Source organism: Bos grunniens, chromosome 16, assembly GCF_055505025.1.
Source record: "Bos grunniens cultivar Pamir isolate PY7600 chromosome 16, Bosgru_T2T1.0, whole genome shotgun sequence".
In the NCBI taxonomy this organism is placed as follows: domain Eukaryota; kingdom Metazoa; phylum Chordata; class Mammalia; order Artiodactyla; family Bovidae; genus Bos; species Bos grunniens.
In genome coordinates, this window is record NC_141180.1 from 3,531,203 (window position 1) to 3,551,473 (window position 20,271).

Consider the following 20,271-nt stretch of genomic DNA (forward strand, 5'->3'; position numbering starts at 1 on the left):
GTCTGAGTAGGTTTCAATTGGACTCATTTCATATTCAAGATCTATTAATGTATTATCTTTAAAAGCCCAAAAGGTTGGAAGCAAAATCTTTTGACTCTCAGTATAATCGCTGAGTTTCCTTGAGTAGATGGAGGATTTACTTGACATATTAATAGTTCAATAAAGGACAAGTGTTGGGTTCCACCTATGTCTTCTTCTTTTTCTTTTTTTCTTATTTTCCTGTCTGTGCCACATGGCATGTTGGATCATAGTTTCCTGATCAGGGATGGAACCTACATCCCCTGCATTGAAAGCGCAGAAGTCTTAACCACTGGACCGCCAAGGACGTCCCTTGGCATATGTTCTTGGCATCGGATCAGGCCAGGATTCCTTAGTCTTCACAGTATCGGTCTTATGCGTGGGTAGTTCTTTGTCATGAGGGCCTTTCCTGAGCACGGCACCATGTTCAGCCGAATTCGTGGCCTCTTAACACTGGATGCCAGCAAGACTTCCCAGTTGCAACAACCAAAAATGTCCCCAAATGTTCTGGGTGTAGGAGGTGGGCAGATGGAGAGGGCAAACTAGGACCCAGTTGACAACAACCACTGGATTGGGTGTTAGGGATTTTAGAAAGTAAATAAAATACAGAAGAAACAGAAGACTCTCTTTTACCTAGCATCGGCTTAAAACCGCTTTGAACTCGCCTCAGCCAAGGATGGCGGGCTTTCTCCTCTGCTCCCGCAGCGCGGAAGCGTGGTCCCCCGAGGGGCGCGGAAGGATGCTGTGTCAGGGCAGCCGGGCGGGAGGGACTCCTGCATCTCCCGGGCCGCGCTGTGCGGCTGAAACCCGCACAGGGATTGTCTCCACCGGGTTCTTCTGGGGTCCGTGGAAAATCTCCATCTCTCACACAAATGAATTGCAGAAACCGGTAAGCTTTTCAAGTGCGGAAGAATGGGCTTTGTCTAACCCGAAGTGATTTTCAATGAAAGCGCACATTTACATCGGTCGGGGCGCTCCCCCGGGGTGTGCGGGCCCGGACCCCCGCGCGGGGTGACCCTCCCACCAGGCCTGTGGCCCCGGCCCGCCTGGGGTCATTTTTGATGTGGGCTTGGGGGTCCTGCTCGGAGCGGGCTTCGCCGGGGCCGCTCGTCCTTACAGAAAATGTTAACAAGCGCGCACACTGAGGACGGGGGTCTCCCGCAGCGACCCTGACCCGAGGCCACAGATTCGGTAGTGAGTTTATGGCTTCATAGCATGGTTTTAATTTAGTCACCTCAAAGATCTGTATTGCTCAGACTTGCACACCGCCCGCCCCCGCCCCTCCCTGGAGCGCCCCTCGCCGCCCCGCGGCCCCCAGAGGAAGCTGCTCTTGTAAAGAGCGCAGAGGCCACTGGGGAAGCTAATGAGCAGCAAACAGAGCGCAGAGGCAGGTTTTTTTTTTTTTTCCTCCTTCAAAAGGCAGCTCAGAGGGCTGCTTTCTTACCCAAGTCTCCACAATACCCGCTGCCCTGTCCCCGCCGCCACGTTATTTCCTATTTATCAGGCTTGTAGTCAGTCGGAGCAGCTTTTCATCTGGACGCTGACCGCAGGAAATTTAGATAGCTCTGAAAAAGAAAAGACTGAGCTCTGAGAAAGACTGAACCTTTTCTGCAGATGCCTCACGGTGGGCTGACTTGCTTCACACAGTAGACTGTGCTCAAGCTGACGGGGCTCTTCTTATTTACGTTTTGGTGATGGGCTAACTGTTGGCCGTGGGGTCTTTCCTGGGGGGTCTGGGTGTTCAGCACAACCCCTGGGCTTTACTCACTGGGTGTTATAGCAACTCGCACTCTTAACAAGACAACCAAGAACATCTCCAGAGGTTGCCAAGTGTTCCCTGGGGGCAGTATTACCCCCTGATTGTTTAATCGCTGAGTCAGGTCTGATTCTTTGTGACCCCATGGACTCTAGCCCGCCAGACTCCTCTGTCCATGGGATTCTCCAGGCAAGAACACTGGAGTGAGTTGCCATTTCCTTCTCCAACCATTGATTTAATGTCACAGGGAGTAACTGTTTGTCATTTTATTATATTCTGGAATTGTAAGACTGCTGAAATTTACTACTAGAAACCGTGGGCACAGAATCAGATGGCTTGGCTTTCTTCCAAAAGAAAATGTTCCTCCCTTTTTTTTTTTTAAGATTTCAGTTTTACTGATCGTTAGTTTTTCAAGGACAAGTGTCATAGATTTTGCCAACTTTTCATTTTCTTTAGGAAAGGAAGACTCATATACTTAATTTTTTTTTAAATTTTGCCAAATATCTTGATAGAGATGAAATGGAGAGAAACCTGTTCAGTCAGAAGCCAGGGTGTTTCATTTTTCATGAGCGTTTTCAGGGTAAGTGGATTTTTTTCATAGTCGAGAAGAATGTGATTTTCTCTCTAGCACTTGCCTGCTGCTCCCTTCATGACACCTTCCCATTTTTCCCGACCGAGTCCAGATCCTCTGTGCTGCCACGTGTGCCAGGGAAGCTGGGCTGTGAGATAAGGTGAATCCATTTTCAATCCTTCACTTGTGACTAAATAACAGGGATCTGAGGGGCTTAGGATTTTAGTAAGGAAATATTGCCAGGCCAACAACCGACAAGTTACACCACATAGAGCTCTTCAAAATTGAATCAATTCATGTGGTCTTTATACCTGTAGTACACAAGGTATATTTTAAGAAATGTTTTTAACTAAGTGCATTTTAATTTTATGAAAACTATAAATAAAAAAATAAAACTATAGCTATAATTGCAACTGAGTACTCTGATTTTTTTCAAGTAAGCAATTAAAATAGAGTTTTCCCGTTGCATTTTAGCTTGATCCTTGACACATGAACTTTAAATAAGGGCCATTTGCTAGAATCTACAAGGAGAACTCTGGTGGAAAGAAGAGGACTTGATATGGGACAAGTGAAATATCACAAAGACAGACAAATAAAGAATCAAAAGACATAGTTATGCTTAAAAATACAATGATATTTTTGCATTCATCATTGCATTTTACAGGATACTGTTATTATTGTACAATGTGTTCAGTTGCTAAGTCGTGTCCAACTCTTTGCGACCACCAGGACTGCAGTCCACCAGGTTCCTCTGTCCACGCGATTTTCCAGGCAAGAACACTGGAATGGGTTGCCATTTCTTACTCCAAAGGATCTTCCTGACCCAGGGATCAAATCCACGTTTCCTACATGGAGGGCAGATTCTTTACCATTGAGCTATCAGGGAAGCCATTATGCATGATAAATCACAATAGAGTATAAAAAACTTAAATAATAAGATCCCAGTGAACAACAAGCAGATGGTGTTTAATTATATATTATTGATTGATTGATTGTTAGTGGGAGCAGAGGTGGGGTGCAGAGTATGAATTTTGTGGTGCATTAGGTGAAACAAAGTAAGATGGATTTCTCAGTACTGAGTAGTGCTGGAGAGACTCTTCAGGATAGCAGTCAGAAGTGAATGTCTGTCTCTGCAAAACCTCTCTTGCTGTGCAGATTTAGAAAGGAAAGCAAGTTTTTGCTTGCAGGCATTATGTAACCGGCCACAGCCACTGGAGGGATTTTATTGCCTGGATCTGTGAGGTGCCAAACATGAACAGAAACTGCAGAACTGTAACAGTGGGATTGAAGATCAATTAAAACACTGAACTGAAAAAGACTGACTTTGGAGTGAGTGTGGAGACAGGGATCATCTCTAATTAGAGCAGCAATTCCGAGGTAAATTACCACCCAGGTGAATTGTTTGGGCTTCACACGGGGTATAGATCAGAGTAAGAGCAGAAGATGGGCAGAGAGTGTCAACAGAAGACAATCGTCAGAAGGATCGGGAGCAGGAAAATTGCACTAATTGCTCCTGACTACAATTCTCATTAATAATCAGGTGAGAATAAATGGAAACTAATACAGAAAAACATTGCTGTTAAATTTTCATACTATTTGTAGATAGTGGCCTTCCCTCATAGCTTAGTCGGTAAAGAGTCTGACTGCAATGCAGGAGACCTGGGTTCCATCCCTGGGTTGGGAAGATCCCCTAGAGAAGGAAATGGCTCCCCACTCTGGTATTCTTGCCTGGAGAATCCCATGGACAGAGCTGCTTGGCGGGCTACAGTCTATGGGAGTTGCAAGAGTCGGACACGACTGAGCGACTAAGCACACAGCACAGCACTTGTAGATAGTAGATATGTTTATGCGTAGGTTAAACTGTTTAGTAAACTGGGCATATTATTTCATAGTCTAGGCTTTTTTCTGCCTGACTAGTTGTTGTATTAGCTTTATGTCACTGAATGCTTGAAGAATAGCTTTGAAGCATCGAAGATGCTTAAGACGGTAAGATGATGGATCTGAGTAACAGCTTTTGACAGAATTTTGATGCTCACAGTTGAAGACCCTGTAAAACAGCAGAATTGAAAGTAGCCTATTAGTTGGACATGTGTGCATACACATTAGCTCAGTACTAATGTGAATTAGGTCAGGCAATACTATCTTGCCTCATTGCTACACTATCCTGTTATCCACATGCCAAGTCACTTCAGTCGCGTCGGCTCTTTGTGACCTTATGGACCATAGCCTGCCAGGCTCCTCTGTCCAGGGGATTCTCCAGACATGAATACTGGAGTGGGTTGCCAAGTCCTCATCCAGTGGATCTTCCTGACCCAGGGATCGAACCCATGTCTCCTACATCTCTTGCTCTGGCAGGCCGCTTCTTTACCACTAGTGCCACCTGGGAAGCCCCTGTTATCCACATAACATTGCAAAGAGGCCCTTGGAATACCCTTTCCATGAAAGGGAAGAACTCGTTCAAAGAATGTTTACTACAGACAGTTTATATATTCTGCTGACAATTACTTGCAGTACTGCCATCCATGCATCCGTCTAATATACACACCTGCACACAAACACATACAATACAGGAGGCAGGGCCCTGGCTTGCTGTGTAAGACGTGAACAAAGCTCCAGCCCCTTTCCTCAAGAAGTTCTCAGTCTGGTGAGGTATGGTCCCTGAGGAGGGATTTGAGAGCAGACAACGAGAAGGTCATTAAGAGTTTTAGGCAGACAGCGACATAATCTGATTTACACTTTTTAAATCTCCTAGGACTCTGCAGACAGTGTCTTGTAGGGAATCTAGAATGAAAGTGAAAGAAACAGTTGGATGCCGTTGCTGTGGGCAACATGAGAAAGGATGGTGCCTGAAAATAAGGACTGGCAGAGTGAGGCGGAGGGAAGGGGCAGGCCGCAAATGCAGTGTGGACTTGACATCCCCACCTTGACCATGGCGGTGGGCATGGCGTGGGAGTGAGATGTAAAGGTAGAAAGGTTCAAATTTGGAACATTCTTTGTAAAAAAAAAAAATTAAAAATCTAATTCATGGCACTTTAATACGGGAACCAAACCAGAAGAATTCGTTGGTTAAAGGGATGACAGGATTTTTTAATTTCGAATTAAAGGACAGATGTGATATTGAAACCGGGGAACAGGGTGAATCCCAGGGCTGAATAGAGATAAACTGCTTAGGAATCACTGAACTGCGGCTGGGATGACGGTGATCGTCAGAGTTGGTTAAGCTAACTTCTCTCTTTTTCATCACCCACAACAAATTTTGAACAATTACCACCCCCCATATATTTTGAAACAAACAGGTACTTCCGTTCTTCAAGCTCCCTCAGATGCAGGGATTGCAATGTGGACTTAGGAATCACCCTCCTGCTGGGTAGGCTCCCAGAAAACATGCTTCTTGCTGGATAGAAGAGCTGGAGGAGGCCTCTCTCCCTCCCTCTTTCCTCTGCTCTTCCTTAAATCCCCCTTTGTCTTCCACCCATGACATCTGATGTGTGAGCCAGGAATCATCTGCTTGAGTGATGTGTCTCATTGTCTCTACTCAAGCTGCCGTGACTCTTGCGTGTGTGCTAAGTCACATCAGTCATGTCTGACTCTTTGCGACCCCATGGACTGTAGCCCACCAGGCTCCTCTGTTCTTGGGATTCTCCAGGCAAGAATACTGGAGTGGGTTTGCCATGCCCTCCTCCAGGGGATCTTCCCGACCCAGGGATCAAACCCGCATCTCATTATATCTCCTGCGTCGCAGGCAGATTCTTTACCACTAGCACCACCTCGGAAGCCTGCCATGACCCTTGCTTGGGTCCATAAAACATGATGAATACGAAGCACCATTTCTAGGTGGCAGCGTTAAGAAGCCCCACAAAATTATGAAATGCCAATCCAGGATTTTGATAAATCAACTCCAGTCTTCTTGTTAAGAAAGCGATCAATACCTTCATGCTTGAAACGACAGTGGGTAGGATTTTCTGTCATAAATTAATCCTTGCTGGTAGGGGATAGTACATTCAAGTGTCAATTTAGGCTAAAAAAGAATTATAATAATAAGTGGAGGGCAGGTTAGCCATGGATATAGTTGTATGAATCCAACTCAACTGAAATCTTAATCAATAGCATATGACATGATAAACTAGATTTTTTTTAAAGTTGTTCTTAGTTTAGAATCTCTTTTTGACAAACAACAGCTTGGCATAATGGAATAGGTCTGCCAAACGCAAACTTAATCCAAAATCCGCTCCTCTCTATTTTAGCTTTGTGACTGTTGGCAAAGTTACTAACCTTTTTATGCTTACCCAGGGTGGTTGTGTCCGACTCTTTGTGACCCCTTGACTGTATAGTTCATGGAATTCTCCAGGCCAGAATACCAGAGTGGGTAGCCTTTCCCTTCTCCAGGGAATCTTCCCAACCCAGGAATCGAACCGGGGTCTCCTGCATTGCAGGTGGATTCTTTACCAACTGAGCCACCAGGGAAGGTGGTTGTGAGAATGAAGTGAGAGCGCCTAGGTACAACATGTGATGCATGAACTTTGAATGCGGTGAGCTGTTGGTAACAGTCTCCAAGCATCAAATTTCTCATGACAAATCCACAGGCTTGACGTGAAAATCAAATGATGTAACGCGTATATTAAATGTCTAGCAGAGAGAAAGTTCTCAAAGAATACCCAACACCTCACCTCTAGATCAATAACAGAGCTAAACTGCTTTCATATAAAATGTCTGGTGGAAATGAAATACACAGTAAAATTAAGTGTCCGTTTCTATAAGATGACGAGACAACTTGGAAGTGTTGGAATCTACCTGGTTTGAAGGTCTTTGAGGTCAGGAACTGAACGTAAAAATGAGGAGGCTCTAGAGAGCTAGGGGCTTCCCAGGTGGCTCCTGTGCGTAGAGAGTCCTCCTGCCGTGCAGGAGACGCAGGATATGCAGGTTTCATCCCTGGGCTGGGAAGACCATCTGGAGGAGGACATGGCCACCCACTCCAGTATTCGTGCCTGGGAAATCCCAGGGACAGAGGAGCCTGGTGGGCTCCCGTCCATGAGGTCGAAAAAGTCAGACAAAGCTGAAAGACCAAGCACACACTTAGAGAACGAGACATTCAGTGTCCACTGGAATTAACATTTGAATAAATGTCAGACGGAGGAGGAAAGCTCTAGGTATCCCTTCTAGAGACTCAAGAAGCCTGGCTGTCTGTCTAGCTAATCTTTTTGTTATGGCTCAGAAGTTTGTGCTTACCCAGCTAAGCCTCACCTCGGGTCCCCCCTTCTTGGAGTGCTTTCTGACTTGCGTTCCTGGCCTTGGATCATTAACCCTGGAGCTGTTACAGCCCCAGACCCTGGCAGCTCTGTCTCTAACCATGGCGCGGTGACCCGGCCAGGAGCCTTGGGAACCGCTTTTGTTGCTCTGAATAGCTCTGCCCTCTTGCTTGTTTGTCCCTATAAACTTTGAGCACCAGTAACGTGTGACTTCTGAGCAGCAGCATTAAGATCCTGGGTTTGGTTCACAGAGTTTCCTTTCCCATGGCAGGTGATCCTGGAGGCAGAACCATATCTGATCGCTGAGTAGACTGCAATGGCAGAGAGAGAAAGATCCCCCTGCCAACCCTCACAGTCGGAGCAAGAAGCAAACTTGGTTCTTCTAAGTCCCTGTGACGTTGAGGCCGTTGGTACCCACTGCCTAGCTTACCCTACCCAGATGAAAACCTTCATGAAAGGAAGCTCTCTACCCTTGATTAAAGCGCTCAGATCTGCAGATCTAGACTAGTTATCTCAGGAGAGCTCACTGAAGATGCCTTATGTGCTTAGTCATTCAGTCATGTCTGACTCTTTGCCACCCCATGGACTGTAGCCCACCAGGCCCCACTGTCCATGGGAGTCTCCAGGTAAGAACACTGGAGTGGGTTGCCATTCCCTTCTCCAGGGGATCTTCCCAACCCAGGGATCGAACCCACGTCTCTTGCATTGAGGGCAGATTCTTCACTGTCTGAGCCACCAGGGAAGCCCAAAGCTCCCCTACTGAATTCAAATTCTTCAGTAACAAAGTACGTTTCTGAAGTCCAGGTGGAAGAGTCAGCACATCTGGAGATATTTTAGCATCTTTTATTTGATGTGTTATGCTCAAGGACCCAAAGGAAGGGTGTATTAGTTAGGATTCTAAAGAAAGAAAAAAATGTACCTTTTTCAATGTCTCTGTTTTGCAACATATGAAACAGCAGCTTTACTTGGTAGCAATATGGGTTCATGGCCAACTTGAATTAGCACCAGGTTCATGAAAATACTAATTTGAAAAGCTATATGCAGCCCAATGTTCATAGCGCATTATTTACAGCAGTCAAAATATGTAAACAGCCTAAGTGTCCATGGATGGATGAATGGATGAAAAGATGAGGTTGTGTATACAACTGAATGCTGCTCAGCCATAAAAAATACAGTCCCACCGTTTGGCACAACATGGATGGACCTTGAGAGTATTGTGCTAAGTGAAATAAGTCAGAAAGGCAAATACGACATGATTTCACTTACAAGCCACAGACAGAGAAAGGGAAGGAGGGGGGGAGGGGGAGGGGGTGGAGAGAGGAAGTGGGGAGATAGAGAACAAGAGAGGGAGGGAGGGAGGGATGAGAGAGAGAGAGAAATTGGCTTACACGATCGCAGAGTCTGAGAAGTCCCCGTGACCCGCCATCTGCAAGCTGGAGGCCCAGGAGAGTGGGTGGTGCAATCCAGTCTGAGCCCACAGGCCTGGGAACCAAGGAAAATCCCATTATGGAAACCCCAGCCCGGGGGCAGAGGAGATGTCCCAGTTCAACAGTGAAGCAAAGAAGGGGAGCGCTCCCACTTCCTCTGTCCGTCGTTCTAGTCGGCCCTCAGGACTGGATGAGCCTCCCACACACATGCTAGGGCAGGGCATCAACTTTACTGAGACACCCACTCAGTGCTAATGTCAGCTGTCATCCTCCCAGACACACCCAGAAATCGTGTTTCCTCTGGCACCCCAAGGCTGGTCGAGTTGACACATAAAACTGGCTGTCACCAAGAGGAACATAAAACAAGGCTACAAATCAAATGAAGAAGTGAAATGTCAGTGGCTTGGTCGTGTCCAGCTCTTGGCGACCCCATGGACTGTAGCCCACCAGGCTCCTCTGTCTATGGGATTCCCCAGGCAAGAATACTGGAGTGGGTTGCCATTCCCTTCTCCAGGGGATCTTCCCCACCCAGGGATGGAACCTGGGTCTCCTATATTATAGGCAGATTCTTTACCGTCTGAGCCACCAGAGACTCGGTGGTAAAGAACCCGCCTGCCAATGCAAGAGCATGGGTTTGATCCCTGAACCAGGAAGATCCCCTGACGGAGGGCATGGCAACCCACTCCAGTATTCTTGCCTGGGGAATCCCACGGACAGAGGGGCCTGGTTGGCTACAGTCCATGGGGTAACAAAAGAGTTGGAAACAACTTAGAGGCTAAACAAGAACAAAAGAATCAGAGCCCCAATAAAGCAGGGGAGAGGTTCTTTCTGGACTTACGCCCTTGCCTCCTGTCTGAGAGAAGCTGAGAGCTGTCCTTTAAAGCATGGCTCCTACCATCTCTTCAGTACTATCGATTTCGAACTTAGGAAGTCATACGCTGGAAAAGCAACTGACTTTTCCTCCTCATTTCTTTTTTTTTGTTTTTTTCTCATTTCTTTCTTTATTCACTTTCAAGTCAGCTAATTGGAGTGTTTTCTTTGTAAGTTTGGGAGGAAGGACGTTCAAGTGGGCCAGCTAGCTCTCTGCACTTCTAATGGGTTAGGAGCTGTGCGTGTGGTTGAAGAACTCCATGGACTGGGCCCTTGGCACCCGATGGAATGTACCCACATTTTCTGACCCTTCAAAGCTCTCAGTACTTTTTCTCCAAAGCTACCATATCTGAAAAACAAAGCTTGCTTCATTTAGAAACTATATCACTTATGGGTTATTTAACCCATCCGAGATAGCATCTAGACAATGATGGAAAAAAAAAGATGTGCTGTACGGAGTCAACTCAGGCACAAAGAATGTAGTAGCTTTAATGCTGTTGTTCGGTTGCTCAGTCGTGTCCGACTTTGCGACCCCATGGACTGCAACTTAAATGAGGCAACTGCATTTGTAAAGTTAAAATCAAACCAACATGTTGAACTGTGTGTGTAAAACATTGAATATATCCATGAGCTTCTTAGGAGACATTTCTCTTGAAATTCCTTTCCAGTGGTTAAATAAAAATTAATCTAAGGTTTAAAAAAAAAAAAAGCACAGCAAGACCATAGGTTTGATAGTTATTTTATTTTGAATTCTTTTCTTGCTGGTTTTTTGTTTGTTTTGCTTTGCTCCCCACAGCATGTGTGATTTAGTTCCTCTACCAGGGATCAAACCCCTGCCCTCTACAGCGGAAGCTCGGAGTCCTAACCCCTGGAGCACCAGGTCAGTCCCTTCTTACTGTTTTAATCACAGATGGGGTGTAGTATTTTTAACGGAGTGAAAAGGAGAGTGTTCTCTATCAAGCTGTACCTTTTGGTTCTTGCTCATTCCTAGCATCTTTGGGGATACGTATAGAGTATGATGATATTCCAAAATAAAGAAGCTCTGAATGTCTTCTTAGGTCTTGGTCAAGAGACAATAACTCCCTGAGCACAGGGCAAGCCCACCCACCGCTAGGTCAGCCCTTCTAGGAACGTCTCTTGTCACCCCTCAGATGGTAGGGCCCCCATAATTCCACACTGACCTTCAAGAAGCCGGTGAGGGGAAATGGAAAGCACAGGGTACCTGTTGATTCAGACACAAACAAATAAGCAAAATTTTCAACCAAACTCAGGAGGAGAGAACGTGGGCACATCACAGACCTTAAGTCTCATCAGAATTTAATAAATGCAGTGCCTCAAATATTTGAGGCTGGTGAGATAAGAAATGAGCTATTCCTGAAGACCTTCATATTGAATAATCTAGTATCAATTCTCGTGGAGAAGGCAATGGCACTCCACTCCAGTACTCTTGCCTGGAAAATCCCATGGACAGAGGAGCCTGGTAGGCTGCAGTCCATGGGGTCTCGAAGAGTCGGACATGACTGAGCGACTTCACTTTGACTTTTCACTTTCATGCATTGGAGGAGGAAATGGCAACCCACTCCAGTGTTCTTGCCTGGAGAATCCCATGGACAGAGGAGCCTGGTGGGCTGCCGTCTATGGGGTCTCACAGAGTCGGACACGACTGAAGCGACTTAGCAGCAGCAGCAGCAGCAGTATCAATTCTCAGTTTTTATCTTTCTCTGTAACACTCAATAGGGTTGATCCCTCCCTGCTTCTTTCTGTTTTCTTCATATTTGGCTGCCTCGGGCTCTTTATCGCATCAGGCAGGATCTTTGTTGTGGAGTGCGAGCTTAGATGACCCATGGGATGTGTCTTGGTTCCCCAACCAGGGATGGAACCTGTGTGCCCTGCATTGCAAGGCGATTCTTAACTGCTGGACCACGAGGAAAGTCCCAATCCCTCCCTACTTCTTGGAAGGCTTTCTATGCTTGACTTCCAGGACGTCAGGCTTTTCATTTTTACTGGGTGCTCCTATTTTGGTCTCTTGCTGATTCAGCTCAATTCTCCAGCCTCTAAAGTTGAAGATACACCACCATTCAGTACTTGGACTTCTCCAAGCCTCATACTTCCTAGTGAGCCCCCTGCACAACACTACATGTACTCTGATGATTCTGGAACATCTCTAACCTCTTTGTGAGCTCCAGACTTTTGCATCACAAAATTACATAATTTAATTCTCTCTGACAACACTCTTCTCTCTGTTATGAGACCACCACTGAGGTCAAAATCTCAGGAATACATCTGTACTCCTTTCTTGGCCTTATACCCCACATGCACTGTATCAAATCTTATCAGCATGCCCTTTAAAATATTTTAGAACTGAATTATTTATTACCACCTCCAGTGCTATTACCCTTACCAAATTGGAATCCACTCTTGACCCCTTATGATCCGTTTTCTACTTAGCAACTAGTCTGAGCTTTTAAAATGTTAAATTTCCTGCTTCCAAATGTACACCCTTGCTAAAAACCCTACAATAACTTCTCATCGCACTGAGGATGAAATCCAAGGTGCTTCGTCCCTACGAGTCTCCTGTGACTTGAGCACCTGGCTCTCTCTCCAGGCTCGTCTTCGTGGCCCCTTCACTGACTTGGGCCACCTGACCTGCACGTGTTCTCTGAGGAGGGGGCAATCCTGCATCACTGTTCATTTGTCTGTTTTTTTATTGCAGTATAGTTGCTTCACAGGGTGTTTCTTCTGTACAACAAAGTGAATTCATTGTTGGTAGAAATATACCCCCCCCCTTTTTGGATTGCCTTCCCAGTTAGGTCACCACAGAGTACTGAGTAGAATTCCCTGATCTATACAGAAGGTTGTCACTGCTTATCTATTTTATGGATAGTATCAATAGTGTATGTGTGTGTGTGTGTGTATACACATATCCGCATCAATGCAGATCTCCCAATCCATCCCATTCAGCCCCATTCCCCTTCTCATTTGTCTGTTCTCCACATTTATGTCTCCATTTGTACTTTCCAAATAAGATCATCTATTCCATTTTACTAGATTCCACATATAGGTATTAATATCCTATATATTTTCTCCCTTTAAGATTTACTTCACTCTATATGACAGTCTCTAGGTCCATCCACATCTCCACAAATGTCACAATTTTGTTTCTATTTATAGCTGAGTATTATTGCATTCTATATATGTACCAAATCTACTTTATCCAGTCCTGTTGACGGATATTTATGTTGCTTCTACATCCTTGCTATTATAATCATGTTCCTGTCTTCTTAAATTTGCTTATTTCTCTCCTCAAATGTTCTTCTCCAAGAAGGCCTCAAGCTCACTTCTTCAGTTCCTTTATTGTTTCTTCAAATTATCACTCACACAGAGACTAGAGCTGTCTTTCCAGTTCTATACTCTATTCCCTGTTGATCCTTCTCTCCCCTGCATTGTGCCATTTTTCTTCATAGTCGCCAAAATCCAGAACAAAAAAATATATAAAGCAGTGATTTTCAGGAAGTTAGACATCAGGTAATAAGGGAAAAACCCTGGAAGATAGAAGACAAACAAAGTCAGGTATACCAGTGCCTCAGACTACTACCAGCTGCATGGCGCTGGAGCGACTGACGAGATATCCCACACCCAAGAGTGAAGGAGAAGACCCAGCAAGACAGTCCAGTTCAGTCACTCAGTCATATCCGACTCTTTGCGACCCCATGAATCACAGCACGCCAGGCCTCCCTGTCCATCACCAACTCCCAGACTTTACCTAAACTCATGTTCATCGACTCGGTGATGCCATCCAGCCATCTCATCCTCTGTCATCCCCTTCTGCTCCTGCCCCGAATCCCTCCCAGCATCAGAGTCTTTTCCAATGAGTCAACTCTTTGCATGAGGCGGCCAAAGTATTGGAGTTTCAGCTTCAGCATCAGTCCTAACAATGAACACCCAAGACTGATCTCCTTTAGAATGGACTGGTTGGATCTCCTTGCAGTCCAAGGGACTCTCAAGAGTCTTCTCCAACACCACAGTTCAAAAGCATCAATTCTTCAGCACTCAGGTTTCTTCACAGTCCAACTCTCATATCCATACACGTCCACTGGAAAAACCATAGCCTTGACCAGAAGAACCTTTGTTGGCAAAGTAATGTCTCTGCTTTTCAATATACTATCTAGGTTGGTCGTAACTCTTCTTCCAAGGAGTAAGCGTCTTTTAATTTCATGGCTGCAGTCACCAGCTGCAGTGATTTTGGAGCCCCAAAAACAAAGTCTGACACTGTATCCACTGTTTCCTTATTTATTTCCCATGAAGTGTTAGGACCAGATGGCCATGATCTTAGTTTTCTGAATGTTGCGCTTTAGCCAACTTTTTCACTCTCGACTTTCACTTTCATCAAGAGGCTTTTTAGTTCCTCTTCACTTTCTGCCATAAGGGTGGTGTCATCTGCATATCTGAGGTTATTGATATTTCTCCCGGCAATCTTGATTCCAGCTTGTGCTTCTTCCAGTCCAGCGTTTCTCATGCTGTACTCTGCATATAAGTTCAATAAGCAGGGTGACAATATACAGCCTTGACGTACTCCTTTTCCTATTTGGAACCAGTCTGTTGTTCCATGTCCAGTTCTAACTGTTGCTTCCTGACCTGCATATAGGTTTCTCAAGAGGCAGGTCAGGTGGTCTGGTATTCCCATCTCTTTCAGAATTTTCCACAGTTTATTGTGATCCACACAGTCAAAGGCTTTGGCATAGTCAATAAAGCAGAAATAGATGTTTTTCTGGAACTCTCTTGCTTTTTCCATGATCCAGCAGGTGTTGGCAATTTGATCTCTGGTTCCTCTGCCTTTTCTAAAACCAGCTTGAACATCTGGAAGTTCACGGTTCATGTATTGCTGAAGCCTGGCTTGGAGAATTTTGAGCATTACTTTACTAGCGTGTGAGATGAGTGCAATTGTGCAGTAGTTTGAGCATTCTTTGGCATTGCCTTTCTTTGGGATTGGAATGAAAACTGCCCTTTTCCAGTCCTGTGGCCACTGCTGAGTTTTCCAAATTTGCTGGCATATTAAGTGCCACACTTTTACAGCATCATCTTTAAGGATTTGAAATAGCTCAACTGGAATTCCATCACCTCCACTAGCTTTGTTTGTAGTGATGCTTCCTAAGGCCCACTTGACTTCACATTCCAGGATGTCTGGCTCTAGGTCAGTGATCACACCATTGTGATTATCTGGGTCATGAAGATCTTTTTTGTACAGTTCTGTGTATTCTTGCCACTTCTTCTTAATATCTTCTGCTTCTGTTAGGTCCATACCATTTCTGTCCTTTATCAAGCCCATCTTTGCATGAAATGTTCCCTTGGTATCTCTAATTTTCTTGAAGAGATCTCTAGTCTTTCCCATTCTGTTGTTTTCCTCTATTTCTTTGCATTGATCGCTGAGGAAAGCTTTCTTATCTCTTCTTGATATTCTTTGAAACTCTGCATTCAGATGCTTATATCTTTCCTTTTCTCCTTTGCTTTTCACTTCGCTTCTTTTTACAGCTATTTGTAAGGCCTCCTCAGACAGCCATTTTGCCTTTTTGCATTTCTTTTCCATGGGGATGGTCTTGATCCCTGCCTCCTGTACAATGTCACGAACCTCCGTCCATAGTTCATCAGGCACTCTGTCTATCAGATCTTGCCCCTTAAATCTATTTCTCACTTACACTGTATACTCATAAGGGATTTGATTTAGGTCATTCCTGAATGACTAGTGGCTTTCCCTACTGTCTTCAATTTAAGTCTGAATTTGGCAATAAGGAGTTCATGATCTGAGCCACAGTCAGCTCCCAGTCTTGTTTTGGCTGACTGTATAGAGCTTCTCCATCTTTGGCTGCAAAGAATATGATCAATCTGATTTCAGTATTGACCATCTGGTGATGTCCATGTGTAGAGTCTTCTCTTGTGTTGTTGGAAGAGGGTGTTTGCTATGACAAGTGCGTTCTCTTGGCAAAACTCTATTAAAACTTGGCAAAACTCTTGCCCTGCTTCATTCTGTACTCCAAGGCCAAAATTGCCTGTTACTCCAGGTGTTTCTTGACTTCCTACTTTTGCGTTGCAGTCCCCTATAATGAAAAGGACATCTTTTGGGGGTGTTAGTTCTAAAAGGTCTTGTAGGTTTTCATAGAACCGTTCAACTTCAGCTTCTTCAGCATTACTGGTTGGGGCATAGGCTTGGATTACCGTTGAATGGTTTGCCTTGGAAACTAACAGAGATCATTCTGTCGTTTTTGAGATTGCATCCAAGTACTGCATTTTGGACTCTTTTGTTGACCATGATGGCTACTCCATTTCTTTTAAGGGATTCCTGCCCACAGTAATAGATATAATGGTCATGTGAGTTAAATTCACCCATTCCAGTCCATTTTAGTTCGCTGATTTAGTTCACTCTTAGTGAACATCAATATTCTAGGAATCAGCGAACTAAAATGGACTGGAATGGGTGAATTTAACTCACATGACCATTATATCTATTACTGTGGGCAGGAATCCCTTAAAAGAAATGGAGTAGCCATCATGGTCAACAAAAGAGTCCAAAATGCAGTACTTGGATGCAATCTCAAAAACGACAGAATGATCTCTGTTAGTTTCCAAGGCAAACCATTCAACGGTAATCCAAGCCTATGCCCCAACCAGTAATGCTGAAGAAGCTGAAGTTGAACGGTTCTATGAAAACCTACAAGACCTTTTAGAACTAACACCCCCAAAAGATGTCCTTTTCATTATAGGGGACTGCAACGCAAAAGTAGGAAGTCAAGAAGAATTGACTCATTGGAAAAGACTCTGATGCTGGGAGGGATTGGGGGCAGAAGGAGAAGAGGATGACAGAGGATGAGATGGCTGGATGGCATCACTGACTCGATGGACGTGAGTCTGGGTGAACTCCGGGAGTTGGTGATGGACAGGCAGGCCTGGCGTGCTGTGACTCATGGGGTCTCAAAGAGTCAGACACGACTGAGCGACTGAACTGAACTGAACTGACTGAATTTGCCTTGATTCATGGACCTAACATTCCAGGTTCCTATGCAGTATTTCTCTTCACAGCATCAGACTTTACTTCCATTACCAGTCACATCCACAGCTGGGTATTGTTTTTCCTTTGGCTCCATCCCTTCATTCTTTCTGGAGTCATTTCTCCACTGATCTCCAGTAACATATTGGTCACTTACTGACCTGGGGAGTTCCTCTTTCAGTATCCTATCATTTTGCCTTTTCATACTGTTCATGGGGTTCTCCAGGCAAGAATACTGAAGTGGTTTGCCATTCCCTTCTCCAGTGGACCACATTCTGTCAGACCTCTCCACCATGACCCGTCTGTCTTGGGTGGCCCCACACGGCATGGCTTAGTTTCATTGAGTTAGACAAGGCTGTGGTCTGTGTGATCAGATTAGCTAGTTTTCTGTGATTATGGTAGTGGGGCAGCTGCGACGGACCACGCAGGAAGCGTGGCCAAGAGAGGCTACTCCACGCCCAAGGTCAGGGGCAGCGACCTAGAGCACCAGGCTGCGACAGCGCAGGAGCGGCCAAGAGGAGCTACCCCATGCCCGAGGTCAGGGGTGGTGGACGAGAGGAGCAAACTCACATCCTAGAAGCGGAGGCTGCGCAGGCAGGAGGGCCAAGAGGAGCTACTCCACGTTCAAGGTCAGGAGGGGCGACTCGTCCAAGGTAAGGAGCAGCGGCTGTGCTTTGCTGGAGCAGCTATGAAGAGATACCCCATGTCCAAGGCAAGAGAAACCCAAGTAAGACGGTAGGTGTTGCGAGAGGGCATCAGAGGGCAGACACACTGAAACCATAATCACAGAAAACTAGCCAATCTGATCACACAGACCACAGCAGGACAGTAGGAGGGGTGAAATTGTGTTTAGAATCAAACTCATTCCCACCAAAGACACTCAGAGGGCTCAAATAAACCTTCTGTGCACCAGGACCCAGAGACTGAAACAGAACTGTGTTTGAGCACCTCCGGAGGATGCACGGGTCAGCAGTGGCCTGGCGCAGGGGCAGGGGCTCTGGGTGCAGCAGACCTGGGTATGGCATAAGCCCTCTTGGAGGAGGTCGCCATTAACCCCACCATAGAGCCTCCAGAACTTACACAGGACTGAGAAACAGACTCTGGGAGGGCACAAAGAGGACCTTGTGGGCACCAGGACCCAGGAGAAAGGAGCAGTGACCCCACAAGAGACTGACCTAGACTTGCCTGTGAGTGTCCAGGAGTCTCTCAGAGGCGTGGGCCAGCCATGGCTGCTGCAGGGCTGGGGGCACTGAGTGTAGCAGTGCATCATGGGACCTTTTGAAGGAGGTCGCCATTATCTTCATCACCTCAACTATAGTTTGAAAGTGAAAGTGAAGTCACTCAGTCGTGTCCGACTCTTTGTGACCCCATGGCCTGTAGCCCACCAGGCTCCTCCCTCCATGGCATTTTCAAGGCAAGAATATTGGAGTGGGTTGCCATTTCCTTCTCCAGGGGATCTTCCTGATGCAGGGATTGAACCTAGGTCTCCCGCATTGCAGGCAGATGCTTGGCCCCAGGTAAATAACAGGGAGGGAACATAGGCCCACCTATCAACAGAAATTTGGATTAAAGATTTACTGAGCATGGCCCCGCCCATCAAAACAAGACCCAGTTTCCCGCTCAGTCTCTCCTTTCAGGAAGCTTCCATAAGCCTCTTATCCTTCTCCTTCTGAGGGCAGACACTGAAAACCACAATTACACAAAACTAACCAATCTGATCACATGGACCAAAGCCTTGTCTAACTCAATGAAACTATGAGCCATGCTGTGTAGGGCCATCTAAGATGGACGGGTCATGGTGAAGAGTTCTGACAAATGTGGTCCACTGGAGAAGGGAAAGTCAAACCACTTCAGTATTCTTGCCTTGAGAACCCCATGAACAGTGTGAAAAGGCAAAAAGATAGGACACTGAAAGATGAACTCCCCAGGTTGGTGGGTGCCCAATATGCTACTGTCTCCAGTGGAGAAATGACTCCAGAAAGAATGAAGGGATGGAACCAAAGGAAAAACAATACCCAGTTGTGGATGTGACTGGTGATGGAAGTAACGTCTGATGCTGTGAAGAGAAACACTGCATAGGAACCTGGAATGTTAGGTCCATGAATCAAGGCAAATTGGAAGTGGTCAAACAGGAGATGGCAAGAGTGAACATCAACATTTTAGGAATCAACTAATTAAAAGGGACTGGAGTGGGTGAATTTAACTCAGATGACCACTATATCTACTACTCTGGGCAACAAGAGTAGAAAAAGACATGGAGTAGCCTTAGAAGAAATGGAGTGGCCATCACAGTCAACAAAAGAGACTGAAATGCAATATTTGGGTCAATCTCAGAAACAACAGAATCATCTCTGTTCGTTTCCAAGGCAAACCATTCAATATCACAGTAATCCAAGTCTATGCCTCAACCAGTAATGCTGAAGAAGCTGAAGTTGAATGGTTCTATGAAGACCTACAAGAGCTTCTAGAACTAACGCCCGAAAAAGATGTCCTTTTTATTATAGGGGACTGGAATGCAAAAGTAGGAAATCAAGAAATACCTGGAGTAACATGCAAATTTGGCCTTGGAGTACAGAATGAAGCAGGGAAAAGGCTAATAGAGTTTTACCAAGAGAATGCACTGGTCACAGCAAACACCCTCTTCCAACAACATAAGAGAAGACTCTACACATGGACATCACCAGATGGTCAATACTGAAATCAATATTGATCATATTCTTTGCAGCCAAAGATGGAGAAGTTCTATACAGTCAGCAAAAACAAGACTGGGAGCTGAATGTGGCTCAGATCAAGAATTCCTTATTGCCAAATTCAGACTTAAATTGAAGAAAGTAGGGAAAACCACTAGACCATTCAGGTATGATCTAAATCAAGTCCCTTATGATTATACAGTGGAAGTCAGAAATAGAATCAACGGATTAGATCTGATAGACAGAGTGCCTGAAGAACTAGGGACAGAGGTTCGTGACATTATACAGGAGGCAGGGATCAAGACCATCCCCATGAAAAAGAAATGCAAAAAGGCAAAATTGTTGTCTGAGGAAACCTTACAGATAGCTGTGAAAAGAAGAGAAGCAAAAGGCAAAAGAGAAAAAGAAAGATATACCCATTTGAATGCAGAGTTTCAAACAGCAGGGAGAGATAAGAAAGCCTTCCTCAGTGATCATCCAAAGAAAAAAATGAAAACAACAGAATGGGAAAGACTAGAGATCTCTTCAAGAAAATTAGAGATACCAAGGGAATATTTCATGCAAAGGTGGGCTCTATAAAGGACAGAAATGGTATGGACCTAACAGAAGCAGAAGATATTAAGAAGAAGTGGCAAGAATACACAGAACTGTACA

General features: G+C 45.3%; 1 long non-coding RNA gene across 1 annotated transcript; it reads right to left on the bottom strand.

Moving 5' to 3' along the window:
• Window positions 1-2,958: 2,958 nt before the first annotated feature.
• LOC147356055 (uncharacterized) lies at window positions 2,959-9,252 on the bottom strand. The gene is made up of 2 exons (XR_015143841.1): window positions 8,980-9,252; window positions 2,959-3,190 (listed from the first exon to the last, which is right to left on the bottom strand). It is a non-coding gene; the product is annotated as an uncharacterized LOC147356055 (long non-coding RNA).
• Window positions 9,253-20,271: the final 11,019 nt, after the last annotated feature.